Genomic DNA, 16,769 nt, shown 5'->3' on the forward strand with positions numbered 1-16,769 from the left:
TCAGTTGATCTAAAACTAATTTTTTTCCCCTGAGCACATATCCAACAGAGTTTAGTTAATTTACATTCAAAAATTCAGGGATGCCTGGGTGGCTCAGTCGTTAAGCGTCTGCCTTTGGCTCAGGTCATGATTTCAGGGTCCTGGGATCAAGCCCCGCATCGGGCTCCCTGCTTGGCAGGGAAGCCTGCTTCTCCCTCTCCCATTACCCCTGCTTGCTTGCGTTCCCTCTCTCGCTGGGCCTCTCTCTGTCAAATAAGTAAATAAAATATTTTTAAAAAAATTTTTACATTCAAAAATTCAGAAGGAGGATGGTTACGCGTCTGCCTTCGGCTCAGGTCATGATCCCAGAGTCCTGGGATCGAGTCCCGCATCAGGCTCCCTGCTCCTTGGGAGCCTGCTTCTCCCTCTGCCTCTCTCTCTCTCTCTCTGTCTCTCATAAATAAATAAATAAAATCTTTAAAAAAAAATTCAGAAGGAAAGTTAAGTTTTTAAAATGTGAGGGCACATTTCACAATAAATTCATCTGGGAAGTTTTACTAAGAAGCTACCTTCCTGACTACAAGAAGTTCCATGGTTTTCTGTTTCCAGGTGTGACTGGTCTCTAAAAGACTTGCCTTCAAACTGTCTCCAGGGTCAAATAATCTTTTTTTTTTTTTAATGATTTTATTTATTTATTTGACAGAGAGAGACAGAGCAAGAGAGGGAACACAAGCAGGGGGAGTGGGAGAGGGAGAAGCAGGCTTCCCACAAAGCAGGGAGCCCGATGCGGGGCTCAATCCCAGGACCCTGGGACCATGACCTGAGCCAAAGGCAGACGCTTAACAACTGGGCCACCCAGGCACCCCCAGGCTCAAATAATCTCTTACATCCAACAACATAAGAATTTTGATCAATCACCGTCATGAATTATAGTGAATGAAAGTGTTTTTAAGAGAAATCCTTCTCTTAAATCTCTTAAATCCTGGGTGGCTCAGTCATTGAGTGGCTGCCTTCGGCTTGGGTCGTGATTCCAGGGTCCTGGGATCGAGCCCCACATCGGGCTCCCTGATCCGCGTGAAGCCTGCTTCTCCCTCTCCCACACCCCCTGCTTGTGTTCCCTCTCTCGCTGTGTCTCTCTCTGTCAAATAAATTTAAAAAAAAAAAATCTTAAAAAAAAAAGAAATCCTTCTTTTACCTGATGATACTCCTTCAATCATACTTCTATATGCTGAAAATTTTGGTTAGCCTTTTAAGTTCCATATGTTTGTTCTTGACTTGCCCTTATTCGGAAATGTAAAGCACCTAAACGTTTCAGATTCTTGCTAGAGAATACAACCTGCTAAATCTTTTCTTCTCATAAAGATTTATTTATTTGATGGGGGAGGGGCAGAGGTAGAGAGAGAATCTCAAGCAGACTCCCCACTGAGCACAGAGCCCCACCCAGGGCTTGATCTCACAACCTGAGCCAAAATGAAGAGTCAGCCATTCAAACTGCCTCAGCCACCCAGGTGCCCCGAATCTGTTTTTCAGTCTGACATGAGAGGTAATCACTCCGTTCCTCTACATTCCAGATTTTATCCTCATAGTAAGCTGGACCATCAGAGAAGTACATACGTATAATCTAGGCCCCCAAATAGTGTTAACTAGTTGTTTTAACGGGGCTGCACTTTGGTGTCATTTCCTTAGCTTTTATCCAGAATCACATTAAGAGACAGTGTTTTGAAAGCTAATATCATGTTTGATATTCACAACATCTTCTACATTTTTCTGTGCCCTACATAATAAAGCTCTAAGTGAAAAAATATATATATTTTAAAGAATAATGTTCCACTTAAAAGAAAATAGTATAGCTTCTAGTTATGGAAAAAGAAATCTGGAACTAAGTATACTTTCACTTGTTTTTGGCTTTTGCCTCAGAACCAAATACACTGCTCAATGCTAGTATTACCGTATGGGACCTTAGAGACTACACATCTGTGTTCTATTATTCCCACTAAGGAAATGTATAGTTTTCCTACTCTGATCTTATTTATTAGATTATTTTTATTTAATTAATTCATTTAGATTTTTCCATTATGTGCTATTACGAGCCACATTAAATTATATGTGGCAAGGAATTTTTTAAAAATTCATTCAAATTCCTGCCCAGTATGAACTCACTGCCAACTTCTTCACTAATAAAAAGAACATATTATAACTACATTTTTATCTAACCTGGACTGCCCTTCCTCTTCCTGATTAGTCAAATTCTGTCTACCCCTTCAAGGACCAATTTAAGTCTCTCTACTACTCCACAGTATCTTCTTCACAACTACTACCGTAACACTGCTGTTTGAACATTCATATTTTCCTTCTGTGCCACATAGTGTAACACTGAAGTATATCCTGTCTTATACTGTTCAATGATTTTATAGTTTATTATCATTCTGACCACATTATAAGCTATCTGAGATACTCCCTTTGTCCTAGACTTGTGTCAAGTATGGACTAAAAAAGTACTCAAAAACTTGATAGTGATGGCTATCACTGTCACTATGATGAAGACTCAAATGACTACAATGTGTAGATATACATGTATAAATGACAACATTGCTGAGGAGAGAGGACACTCAAGGGGAAAAAAACACAAAAAAATAAAGAAAAAAACAATAAAATTAAAGTTACTTATAAATTACAGGAATTTGAAAAAAAGTTGTCAGGGGCGCCTGGGTGGCTCAGACGGTTAAGCGTCTGCATTCAGCTTGTGTCATGATCCCAGGGTCCTGGGATCAAGCCCCGCATCAAGCCCCGCATTGGGCTCCCTGCTTGGCAGGGGGCCTGCTTCTCTCCCTCCCTCTGCTTCTCCCCCTGCTCATATTCTCTCTCTCTCTCTCTGTATCTCTGTGTCTTGAATGAATAAATAAAAAAAAACAACCTTTAAAAAAAAAGTTATCAGTAATTTTGAGGCTAGCTCAAATGACAAAAAATAAGAAGTCATTTTACATAAGACAATAAGAGTACAGACCAACCACATACATAGAACACTAACTAGACTATTTATGGTGATGGAATTGTGACAGAGAATATTATAAAAGAGGAATGGAAAGAATAAGACCTCAACTATTATCTCCATGCTTATGGGAGTTTTAGTCAATGCGTGAATCACTGAATTTTAGATTTGGGAGGATCTGTAATATAAAGGCCATCTAGTCCATCCTCCTCATTATATGAAGAATTTGGGACTTACAGAAGTGGAAATGATTCACCCAGGCTCAAATAAATCATATAAAAACAAGATTAGAAAGTAGATCTTCTGGGGGCACCTGGCTAGCTCAGTCCATAGAGCATGACTCTTGATCTTGAGGTTGTGAATGTGAGCCCCATGTTGGGTACAGAAATTACTTAAGAATCTTAGATGTTCTTTTTTTTTTTTTAAAGATTTTATTTATTTATTTGACATAGAGAGACACAGTGAGAGAGGGAACACAAGCAGAGGGGAGTGGGTGAGGGAGATGCAGGCTCCCGGCTGAGCAGGGAGCCCGATGTGGGCCTTGATCCCAGGACCCTGAGATCATGACCTGAGCTGAAGGCAGATGCTTAACGACTGAGCCACCCAGGCGCCCCAAGAATCTTAGATGTTCTGAAAAGTAAAATTATTAGTGAATTTTTAAAAACATGATAATATTGGGGCACCTGGGTGGCTCAGTCATTAAGCATCTGCCTTCGGCTCAGGTCATGATCCCAGGGTCCTGGGATCGAGCCCCGCATCGGGCTCCCTGCTCAGCAAGGAGCCTGCTTCTCCCTCTCCCACTCCCCCCACTTATGTTTCCTCTCTTGCTTTGTCTGTCAAATAAATAAATAAAATCTTAAAAAAAACATAATTTTTGATGTACAGTGAAAAATAAGGATTACATGAATGTTTTATCTGCCATCTGTCTCTTTTTGGAAAATCTACATACCTAAAACATATACACACCCACACACCCAATCACACCACCACCAATACTACCACCATGCCACAAAGTAAATGACAATAATGTCTTGGTTACCATATGCCTCACCCGCCAGATTAAAGAAAAGCAGCTGATTAAAGGAGTGTCTATTCTCATGAGACTAATGTGATGCTGATTACACACGACAAGTTGTCATACTTGATAATAAGCCATGTGGAAAACCTAAACCAGAAAAAGTCTACTGCTGTCAGGACACAAAAGGCTATTTATTTAGCAAACCAATGACATAGACAGATTCAGTGATTTTCATTTAATCACCACCCCAACCCAGACTTTCAAAAGCAAAGAGCTATGCAGTAGCACCAATGCAGCATAAATCCTCCACTATAAACCCAGAGAAAAATGTTTCAAAGACAAACAGACTTTAGCACACCAAATCCCACCCACTTCAGTGTAAAACCAAGAGTCAAGTGAGTCAGCAATCATCATATTCCAGCCTGAAATACACTCAGGGCTTTCAAAGTGAATATCAGATCAACAAGTTTAGAATAGTTGTATGGGCAGAGCAAAATACCTTCTAAATCTATGGGTCTCCAAACTGAACGCACAATAAAATTACTGAGCAAATATATTAAAAATACAGATTCCCAAACCCTATCATGGAGCATCTGGTTTAATAGGTCTGGGGTAGGGCTCCATGATTTTTTTTAGGATTTTTTTTTTTTTTTTAAGTAATCTCTACACCCAACCGTGGGGCAGGAACTTACAACCAGAAGATGGAGTCACATGCTCTACCGACTGAGCCAGCCAGGAGCACCCACGATTTTTTTTTTTTTTTAAGATTTTATTTATTTGAGAGAGAGAGCAAGTGAGGGAGAGAGCATGAGCATGGGGAGGGGTGGAGGGAGAGAGAGAAGCAGACTCCCTGCCAAGCAGGGAGCCCGATGTGGGGCTGGATCCCAGCACCCCAGGATCATGACCTGAAGGGAAGGCAGACGCCCAACCGACTGAGCTACCCAAGTGGCCCCCCATGATCTTTTTTTAAATAAGCATTCAGGCAGTTAGTCTTGACAAACACTGCTTTAGAAAACCCAAACAAGGGGCACCTGAGTGGCTCAGTCAGTTAAGCATTTGCCTTCTGCTCAGGTCATGATCTCAGGATCCTGGGATCCAGCCTGGCAACAGGCTCACTGCTTGGTGGGGAGTCCGCTTCTCCTTCTGCCCCTCCCCCCATTCATGCTCGCTCTCTCTTTCTCTCTCTCTCTCTGTCTCTCTCTCCCCCTCTCTCTCAAATACATAAATAAAATCTTAAAAAAAAAACACCCAAATAGTTATAATCAAATTAAAAACATCTACTAAACATACAGACATCGTTCAATTTATTTACTCAATAGCAAAAACAAATACCCCAAATGATACCGTAGTAGACAGATTTTTAAAAAGTACAAAATAGCCTTTTGCCTCATTGAATCTGAGAGAGCAAGATGGGACACCAGAAGCTCTATTGGAGCCATCCCAGAAAATTCAGCCAGGATTCTCATTCTTGCCACATCTGCTCAAACCTGCACGGTCTGATCCGGAAATCTGGCCTCAATATGTGCCCCAGTGCTTCCGTCAGTACTCAAAGAATAGAGGCTTCATTAAGCTGGATTAAGTGAATTTCCTTGAATGGGTCATCCAAGAGAGCTACCTTAACTGCAGAAATCCAACATACGTATCTTCATGCTAACTCATTGTACATAAAAATACTTCAGTTATGAATGTTTAAAAAATAGGTTCCAGTGTTCCCACACCCCAGGTATCCTGCACATGGGGAGACAGATTTGAGAGAGGACAGATTTGAAGGAAAAGAATGCAGGGAACATCAAAAACTAATGATGTAATGTATGGTGATTAACATAACAATAAAAAAATTTAAAGAAAAAAAAAGAATGCAGGGAAATTTCATCACACACCCACTCAAAGTCTCATTTCAGGATCAAATATCCGTTCCTGATAGAAAAGCTGAGAAAAGAATGAAACAGTACACATCTCCAGAAATAATGAACTCTGAATCAAAATCTGGGATGGGGTTATAAGAATCTGTCTTAAAAAGTTGATTTGAGATGGCAATACCCTCCAAATTGACCTAGAGATTCAATGCAGTCCCTTATCAAAATTCCAACTGCAGGGCGCCTGGCTGTCTCAGGCCATGGAGCATACAAACGACTCTTGATCTTAGGGTTTTAAGTTTGAATCCCACTTTGGTTGGAGAGATTACTTAAAAATTATATCTTAAAAAAAAATTCCAACTGCCTTTTTTCCACAAATGGATAAAACAATCCTAAAATTCATATAGAATTGCAAAAGACACAAAATAGTCAAAGTGATTTTGAAAAAGAAGAACAAAGTAGGACTCAAGCTTTATAATTTCAAAACTTACTACAAAGCTGTAATATGACAGTATGGTTATGGAATAAAGACAGACCGATAAACCAATGGAATCTAACTGAGAGGCCAGAAATAAATCCATATATTTAAGGTTAACTGATTTTTTTAAAAGATTTTATTTATTTATTTGAGAGAGAGAGAGCATGAAAGGGGTGAGAGTCAGAGGGAGAAGCAGACTCCCTGCTGAGCAGGGAGCCCAATGTGGGACTCAATCCTGGGACTCCAGGATCATGACCTGAGCTGAAGGCAGTTGCTTAACCAACTGAGCCACCCAGGTGCCCCTAAGGTCAATTGATTTTTGAGAAGGGAACCAAGACCATTCAACAGGGGAATGAAGAAACTTTTCAACAAATGCTGCTGGGAGAACTGCATATTCCCATGCAAAATAATGAATCTACATGCCTACTTCACAGCATATACAAAAATTAGTTCAAAGTGGATCAAAGATCTAAAATTTGTTAAAGATTTTTTTTTTAAGTAATCTCTACACCCAACCCAGGACTTGAACCCACAACACCGAGATCAAGAGTTGCACACTCCACCAACCAAGCCAGCCAGGCACCCCTAACAAAGATCTAAATTTAAAAGCTAAAACTATAAAACTCTTAAAAGGAAACATAGGTGAAAATGTGCATGACTCTGGATTAAGTAATGGCTTCTTAGATATGACACCAAAATCGTAAGAAATCAAAGAAAACACAAACTGGACTTCATAAAAACTAAAAATATATATCAAAGTACACTACCAACACAAACAACAAAATGGAAGAGAATATCTGAAATCATGCATCTGATAAGGGTCTGGTACCTAAAATATATAAAGAATTCTTAAGGGCACTTGGGTGCCTCAGTCAGTGAAGCGTCTGCCTTCAGCTCAGGTCACGATCCCAGAATCCTGGGATGGAGCCCGATGGTCGGCTCCCTGCTCAGCAGGGAGCCTGATTCTCCCACTCCCTCCTGCTCCCCCAGCTTGTGCTCTCTCTCTCTGTCAAATAAAATAAATAAAATCTTTAAAAAATATAAAAATAAAGAATTCTTATAGCTCAACAACAGAAAGACAAATAACCCAATCAAAAAAAGGGCAAACAAAAACTGTGGAAAGAGCCAAGATGTCCATCGACAGATGAATAGATAAAGAAGATGTGGTATATATACACAATGGAATATTATGCAGCCATCAAAAGGAATGAGATCTTGCCATTTGCAACGACGTGGATGGAACTGGAGGGTGTTATGCTGAGTGAAATAAGTCAATCAGAGAAAGACATGTATCATATGACCTCACTGATATGAGGAATTCTTAATCTCAGGAAACAAACTGAGTGTTGCTGGAGTGGTGGGGGGTGGGAGGGATGGGGTGGCTGGGTGATAGACATTGGGTAGGGTATGTGCTATGGTGAGCGCTGTGAATTGTGCAAAACTGTTGAATCACAGACCTGTACTGCTCAAACAAATAATGCAACATATGTTAAGAAAAAAGAAAAAGAAGAAGATAGCAGGAGGGGAAGAATGAAGGGGAGTAAGTCGGAGGGGGAGATGAACCATGAGAGATGATGGACTCTGAAAAACAAACTGAGGGTTCTAGAGGGGAGGAGGGTGGGAGGATGGGTTAGCCTGGTGATGGGTATTAAAGAGGGCACAGTCTGTGTGGAGCACTGGGTGTTATGCACAAACAATGAATCATGGAACACTACATCAAGAACTAATGATGTAATGTATGGTGATTAACATAACAATAAAAAAGTTTTTTAAAAAGGGGGCAAACGGTAAGAACAGACATTTCTCCAAAGATATACCAATGACCAATAAGCACATGAAAAGATGTTCAACATCATTAGCCATTAGGGAAATGAAAATTAAAACCATAGTGAGATACCACCACACACCCACTAGAGTAGCTATAATCAAAAACAGCAATGATAGCAAGTTTGGCAAAGATAGAGAGAAACTGGAACCCCCATACATTGCTGGTAGAAACCCAAAATGATACAACCACTGTGGAAGACAGCTTCGTAGTTTGTTACAACTAAAGATAGTTTTACCATATGATCTAGCAATCATGCTCCTTGGTATTTACCCAAATGAGACGAAAACTTCTATCAACACAAAAACTGGCACATGAATGTCTGAAACAACTTTATTCATAATTGTCAAAACATGGAAGCAATCAAGATGTTCTTCAATAGGTGAATGGAGAAACAAACTATGGTACATCCATACAATGGAATATTATTCAGCAATAAAAGAAATGAGCTGTCACAATGAGACACCACACTTCACACCCATTAGGATGGCTACTATAAAACAAAACCATAAAACAGAGAACAAGTATTGGTGTGGATGTAGAGAAATTGGAACCCTTGTGTATTACAGATGGGAATATAAAATGATGCAGCTACTATGGAAAAAAGTAAGGCAGTTCTTCCAAAAATTAAACATAGAATTACCATGTGATCCAGCAAATCTACACCTGAGGATATACCCACAAGAACTGAAAGCAGAGACTCAAACAGATGTTTGTAACACCAATGTTAACAGCAGCATTATTCACAATAGCCAAAAGGGAGAAATAACCCAAATGTCCATCAGCAGATGAATGGATAAGCAAAATGTGTGATATGCATACATTAGAATATTATTCAGCCTTAAAAAAAGGAATGAGGGGCCTGGCTGGCTCAGTCGGTAGAGCATGTGACTCTGAATCTCAGGGTCATGAGATTAAGCTCCATGTTGGGCACAGAGATTACTTAAAAAAAAAAAGGGGGAGGCGCCTGGGTGGCTCAGTTGGTTAAGCGACTGCCTTCGGCTCAGGTCATGATCCTGGAGTCCCGGGATCGAGCCCCACATCGGGCTCCCTGCTCACCAGGGAGTCTGCTTCTCCCTCTGACCCTCCCCCCTCTCGTGTTCTCTCTCTCATTCTCTCTCTCTCTCAAATAAATAAATAAAATCTTTAAAAAAAAAGGGAATGAAATTCTGATACATGCTATAGCATGGAGGAACCCTAAAGACATTATGCTAAGGGGCGCCTGGGTGGCTCAGTCGGTTAAGTGACTGCCTTCGGCTCAGGTCATGATCCTGGAGTCCTGGGATTGAGTCCCGCATCAGGCTCCCTGCTCAGCAGGGAGTCTGCTTCTCCCTCTGACCCTCCCCCCTCTCATGTGCTCTCTCTCTGTCAAATAAATAAATAAAATCTTAAAAAAAAAAAAAAAAGAATAGTAGTTGCCTGGGGCTGAAGGGAAGAGGGAAACATGGGGAGTGACTGCTTAATGGTTGAGTGAATAACAAACCAGTAGCACAGCTACATGTATTTGATAGTCACTTTACTAACAGATGAACTTACTCTCCTTTCTAACTTAAAAAAGGAATGTCTTATTAATAAATCTGTATTAATTACTTCAGCAACAAGGTGCTCTATCTTAATAAATGCAAAATTGTGCATAATAGAAGTTATTATTTGACATCAAGTATGCAATTCAGAAGACTTCTACTAGTCAGAGTATATAATCCAGAAAAGAGTTGACTATATTTAGCACAAACTAACACTGTCTGGAAGAGCTGGCTGGTTCTGGAAAAGTGTAGAGTTAACTATTTATGGAAAAGTCTATAATCAGCACATGACTCAGGAAAAAATGAAAAACATTCAATGTGACAAAAATCTTGCATCATGAACTGGGTCACCTCCCTTAACCTCTCCTTCTCACGCTTACTGCTTCATGAACTTGAAACCAAACCCTACCCACATTACACCAACGGATGCTACCACAGATCCTATTTATAATAACATGGCATGAGAATAAGCTTTATATCACATTTTAGATAACAAATGGGATAGCAAAGCAGCAAAGACAGCAGTAAGAACCTAATTTTTCCCACTAAGAAGTTAGTCTTTCTTCTTAAATGCCACAGCCTAGAAGGGACATAAATCACACCACTCATATTTCATTGGCTAGGACCAGTCACATGGCCCTGCCTAAATGCAATGTTCCCATGCTCCTGGTAAGGAGATAAGAATTAGATATGGGTGAACATTAGTAATAGCTATCATAGGAGTCTACCATTCTAGAGCAACAGTTTGAGGAATAAGCATGGTTTGTTTAAAATACAAGACAGGGGCACCTGGGTGGCTCAGATGGTTAAGCGTCTTCCTTGGGCTCGGGTCATGATCCCAGGGTCCTGGGATCGAGTCCTGCATTGGGCTCCCTGCTCCAGGGGAAGCCTGCTTCTCCCTCTCCCACTCCCCCGGCTTGTGTTCCTGCTCTCGCTCTCTCTAAAAATTAAATTTAAAAAAATAATAATAAAATAAAATAAAATAAAATACAAGACAGTAGGGATGTCTGGATGGCTCAGTCATTTTAAGTGTCCAACTCTTGATTTCGGCTCAGGTCATGAACTCAGGGTCGTGAGATCGAGCCCTCTGGGTGTGGAGCCTGCTTAAGATTCTCTCTTCCCCCTGCTTAAGATTCCCTCTGCCCCTCCACCTTGGCTCTCAAGCTCTCTCTAAAAATTAAAATAAAGCTAAAAATTAAAATAAAATAAAATACAAAACGGTAAGAGACATCAGATGCAATGACCAGATCATAGAAACCAATGAAAGTTTTGTAAAGTAGCCTCAGGGGAAGGGAATAACCGTGGGTTTCCAATGTAAGAGGCAATGTTAGGAAGCTCAATATGCTTGTAGCATGCAAAATGCATAATGGGGAAGGCATAAAGTGAAGGAGAAAAATTAGGAGACACTTGAAATAATTTGAGGCAGGACCTGTAGGATAATGGGAGAATCGTCACAAAATTGGGACAGTTGGTAACAGCTGACAAAGAAAGAGGGCAAAAGGGGCCCCTGGCTGGCTCAATCGGTAGAGCATGTGACTCTTGATTTCGGGGTTGTGAGTTCAAGCACCAGGCTGGGTGTAGAGGTTACTAAACAAAGAAAAAGAAGAAGAAAGAGAGGGCAGGAAGCAGAGAAAAGAGTGAAAGAATGACTTCTAGGGGTTCCTGGGTGGCTCAGTCGTTAAGCATCTGCCTTCAGCTCAGGTCATGATCTCAGGGTCCTGGCATCAAGTCCCGCATCGGGCTCCCTGCTCGGCAGGAAGCCTGCTTCTCCCTCTCCCATTCCCTCGGCTTGTGTTCCCTCTCTCGCTGTCTCTCTCTCTCTGTCAAATAAATAAATAAATAAATAAAATTTATCTTTAAATAAATAAAATCTTAAAAAAAAAAAGAATGACTTCTATGTTTCAAGCCTGGGGTATTGTGAACAAATTATTGTAAACACAGGGGCTGGCTTATAGTGGAAAATAAAAACCTGACTTCTAGACCTGGGTGTCTAATATTGCACTAGTCACTGGCCACATGCAGGTTTTTTAAGTTTAAGTAGAAATTAAATAAAGTTAAAAATTCAGTTTCTTATTCACACTAGTCATAGTTCAAGTATTCAACTATCTCCTGTGACTTGTGACTACAATATCGGACAGAGCAGATACAGAACATGTTCATCACTGCACAAAGTTCTATTACATAGTATTTTCCTAAACCTATCAGGCTATAACTAATCAGAAGAAGGTTTTGGAAAAGTAAATGAAACTGGAAACTGAAAAGGAAAAGGTTTAAGGAATTTGCGAGCTCTCTGAAGGACTGTCATGTGCCCATTCCAAAGAAGGCTGCTGAATACGCTAAATGTCCTAAAGCAGGAGACTACAGATATTTATTTATTGAAACATGGACAGATGTTCAAATATGTTGTTAATTTTTATTTATTTTTTAAAAAAAGATTTTAATTTGAGAGAGAGAGGGGGGAAGCACAGAGGGAGAGTGACAAGGAGAAGCAGACTCCCTGCTGAGCCCCGACATGGGGCTGGATCCCAGGACCCCGAGATCATAACTTGGGCCAAAGGCAGATGTTTAACCAACTGAGCCATCCAGCTGTCCCTAAATATGTTAATTTTTAAAATGTTACCAAATGGCATATGTACCACCTCATTTTTAAAAACCATAAATTCAAATTTATATGTTCCTATATAAATGGCAAAAAATGTTAACATTTCATCATTTTAATTACTGGATTATAGAATTTTTCTTCTTACTTTCTTTTATTTTTTTTACTTTTCTAAATACTTTCATATATATTAAAAGCATTTTAATAAAAAAAGAAATAGATTAAAGAATGGAAGTGACAAGGACATAGACCTGGGCTTAAGATAAACAATAACAGCATTTAGTTTTGTGCATAAATGGATTGTGCTCTTTGATAATAATGAGAAAAATAAGGTTCCCCGAACTGATCTGGCCCACTGCATGGTTGTTTTTTTTTTCACTGCATGTTTTTCTATAGCCCATGAACCAAGAATGATTTTTACATCTTTAAATGATTGAAAAAAATAAAAAGATTAATATTCCATGACATAAAAATTATAGGGAATTCAGTCCCCATAAATAAAATTTAACTGGAATATAGCCATACTCGTTCATGTATTATCTATGGTTGCTTTGTGCTACAATGAGAAATACATGGTTGTGACAATCTGTGTGGGGTGTCCTCACAGCTTCACACTGTTGCATAGCACATTACAGACTGCGGTGGCACAATTATAACCCCTCGGCATTTCAACTGCAACCCGTATTGCTTGCTACACCACAACTTTTATTCACCTGTGCATAAAAAAGTGGACTTTGAATATCCTGCTTTTAAGGATTATTTTGGGGCGCCTGGGTGGCTCACTTGGTTAAGCGACTGCCTTCGGCTCAGGTCATGATCCTGGAGTCCCTGGATCGAGTCCCGCATCGGGCTTCCTGCTCAGCAGGGAGTCTGCTTCTCTCTCTGACCCTCTTCCCTCTCGTGCTCTCTATCTCTCATTCTCTCTCTCAAATAAATAAATAAAATCTCTAAAAAAAAAAAAAAGGATTATTTTGTTATCAAATTAGATGGCAAAGTATCGAACTTACTATGCAATGACATTATAACTATACTAGAAGCACACAATATATACTGATATTACCAGATTCATTACAGTATTCCCAACTCACAGGAAAGCAAGCCAGAAAAATGAGAAGATTTAAAATGGAACTTTTTATCATAGAATTTCTTCATAAAAATAAAAAATGAAAATGAGGCTGCAACCAAAGTTGTTTCTATGGCTCAGCTGTCAGCCATGCAAAGAAAGCCATTTACTGATGTCAAGTTAATTAAACTGTGTTCAGCTAAAGCAGCTAAAGAGACATGTTATAAAAAAAAAGTTTAAGATTATTAGTCTTTTGGAGAGAACAGTTGCTCAAGGAGTTGAGGACAATGGGAACAACATCAACAGTCAGTTGAAATACAAGGCAAACAATTCTGAGTGGTTTTCTTTGGCTCTTGATGCACTGACACTTTTCTGAAACTGCTCAGCTGTTCTTTATTCAAGGAGTCCATGCCGAGTTTGAAGTGACTAAAGAACTGTCATGCCTACACAGAATAATTACGGGTGAGAATATTTTCCAAAACATTGAGAAAACACTACTTCACTATAACCAAAAGTGGAATCTGCTAAGATGTGTTACCAATAATGGCAAAATACATGTGGCACATAACAAGGCTTATTCGTTTGACAAAATTAGTTTGACAGAGATTGTGAAAATGTAAAATATTCAAAACTTATGGTTATTCACAAAAGTATTCATCAGTACATACTCTGGAAAATATCTGAATCTATCTCATGATAAGGAACCAGGAGTTTCCTTTTTTTTTTTTAAAGATTTTATTTATTTATTTGAGAGAGAGAGAGAACACAAGTACGGAGGAGGGGCAGAGGGAGAGGGAGCAGACCCCTTGCTGAACAGGGAGCCCGATGCAGGGCTGGATCCCAAGACCCTGGGATCAATCATGACCTGAGCAAAGGCAAACACTTAACCAAGTGAGACACCCAGGTGCCCCAAGAACCGGGAGTTTTAACAGTGAACTTCATTTGCTGTCAAGGACTTAATTACTGTCTGTTCCATGAATTTTTGTCAGAAATAGAAGCTGAGGGCGGCTGGGTGGATCAATTGGTTAAACGTCTGCCTTCGGCTCAGGTCATGATCCCAAGGTCCTGGGATAGAAGAGCCCCATGTCAGCCTCCCTGCTCAGCCAGGAGACTGCTTCTCCCTCTGCCTGCCACTCCCCATGCTTGTGCTCTCTTTCTCTCTCTCCCCCTCTGTCAAATAAATAAATCTTTATAAATAAATAAAATAGAAGCTGAGTATCTTTTTTTCTTTTAAAGATTTTATTTATGGGAAAGTCAGAAAGAACTCAAATACATGTAGGCTAAAGAGCATCCTACTAAAGAATGAATGGGTCAACCAGGAAATTAAAGAAGAATTTAAAAAATTCATGGAAACCAATGAAAATGAAAACACAACTGATCAAAATCTTTGGGATGCAGCAAAGGCCGTTCTAAGAGGAAAGTATATAGCAATACAAGCCATTCTCAAGAAACAAGAAAGGTCTCAAATACACAATCTAACCCTACACCTATAGGAGCTGGAGAAAAAACAGCAAATAAAGCCTAAACCCAGCAGGAGAAGAGAAATAATAAAGATCAGAGCAAAAATCAATGAAATAGAAACCAAAAGAACAGTAGAACAGATCAATGAAACTAGGAGCTGGTTCTTTGAAAGAATTAACAAGATTGATAAACCCCAGGCCAGACTTATCAAAAAGAAAAGAGAAATGACCCAAATAAACAAAATCATGAATGAAAGAGGAGAGATCACAACCAACACCAAAGAAATACAAACAATTATAAGAACATATTATGAGCAACTATACGGCAGCAAATTAGATAATCTGGAAGAAATGTATGCATCCCTAGAGATGTCTCAGCTACCAAAACTGAACCAGGAAGAAATAGAAAACCTGAACAGACCTATAACCACTAAGGAAATTGAAGCAGTTCATCAAAAATTGCCCAACAAACAAAAGCCCAGGACCAGATGGCTTCCCAGGGGAATTCTACCAAACATTTAAAGAAGAATTAATACCTATTCTTCTGAAACTGTTCCAAAAAATAGAAATGGAAGGAAAACTTCCAAACTCGTTTTATGAGGCCACCATTACCTTGATCCCAAAACCAGACAAAGTCCCCATCAAAAAGGAGAATTACAGACCAATATCCTTGATGAACATGGATGCAAAAATTCTCACCAAAATACTAGCCAATAGGATCCAACAGTACATTAAAAGGATTATTCACCATGACCAAGTGGGATTTATCCCTGGGCTGCAAGGTTGGTTCAACATCTGCAAATCAATGTGATACAATACATTGATAAAAGAAAGAACAAGAACCATATGACCCTCTCAATAGATGCAGAAAAAGCACTTGACAAAGTACAGCATCCTTTCTTGATCAAAACTCTTCAGAGTATTGGGGTAGAGGGTACATACCTCAATATCATAAAAGCCATCTATGAAAAACACACAGCGAATATCATTCTCAATGGGGAAACACTGAGAGCTTTCCCCCTAAGGTCACAAGCACGGCAGGGATGTCCACTATCACCACTGCTATTCAACATAGCATTAGAGGTCCTAGCCACAGCAATCCGACAACAAAAAGAAATAAAAGGCATCCAAATGGGCAAAGAAGTCAAACTCTCACTCTTTGCAGGTGATATGATACTTTATGTGGAAAACCCAAAAGACTCCACCCCAAAACTGCTAGAACTCATACAGGAAGTCAGTAAAGTGGCAGGATATAAAATCAATGCACAGAAATCAGTGGCATTCCTATACACCAACAAGACAGAAGAAAGAGAAATGAAGGAGTCGATCCCATTTACAATTGCACCCCAAACCATAAGATACCTAGGAACAAATCTAACCAAAGAGGCAAAGAATCTGTACTCAGAAAACTATAAAATACTCATGAAAGAAATTGAGGAAGACACAAAGAAATGGAAAAACGTTCCATGCCCATGGATTGGAAGAACAAATATTGTGAAGATGTCAATGCTACCTAGAGCAATCTACACATTCAATGCAATCCCCATCAAAATACCATCCACTTTTTTCAGAGAAATGGAACAAATAATCCTAAAATTTGTATGGAACCAGAAGAGACCCCGAATAGCCAGAGGAATGTTGAAAAAGCAAAGCAAAGCTTGGTGGCATCACAATTCCGGACTTCCAGCTCTATTACAAAGCTGTCATCATCAAGACAGTATGGTACTGGCACAAAAACAGACACATAGATCAATGGAACAGAATAGAGAGCCCAGAAATGGACCCTCAACTCTATGGTCAACTAGTCTTCGACAAAGCAGGAAAGAATGTCCAATGGATAAAAGACAGTCTCTTCAACAAATGGTGTTGGGAAAATTGGACAGCCACATGCAGAAGAATGAAACGGGACCATTTCCTTACACCACACACAAAAATAGACTCAAAATGGTTGCAGGACCTAAATGTGAGACAGGAGTCCA

At 39.7% G+C, this 16,769-nt stretch overlaps 1 protein-coding gene and 1 pseudogene across 3 annotated transcripts in view; one reads left to right on the forward strand and one right to left on the reverse strand.

Moving 5' to 3' along the window:
* The window catches only part of BCL2L13 (BCL2 like 13), a 124,269-nt gene that overhangs the window by 87,120 nt on the left and 20,380 nt on the right, over window positions 1–16,769 (reverse strand). The gene's annotated exons all lie outside the window — the stretch shown is intronic.
* Window positions 5,285–5,595, forward strand: LOC112808616 (small ribosomal subunit protein uS14-like; annotated as a pseudogene).

Source organism: Callorhinus ursinus, unplaced genomic scaffold, assembly GCF_003265705.2.
Source record: "Callorhinus ursinus isolate GAN/ISIS: 27379988/994484 unplaced genomic scaffold, GSC_fseal_2.0 scaffold74, whole genome shotgun sequence".
In the NCBI taxonomy this organism is placed as follows: Eukaryota; Metazoa; Chordata; class Mammalia; order Carnivora; family Otariidae; genus Callorhinus; species Callorhinus ursinus.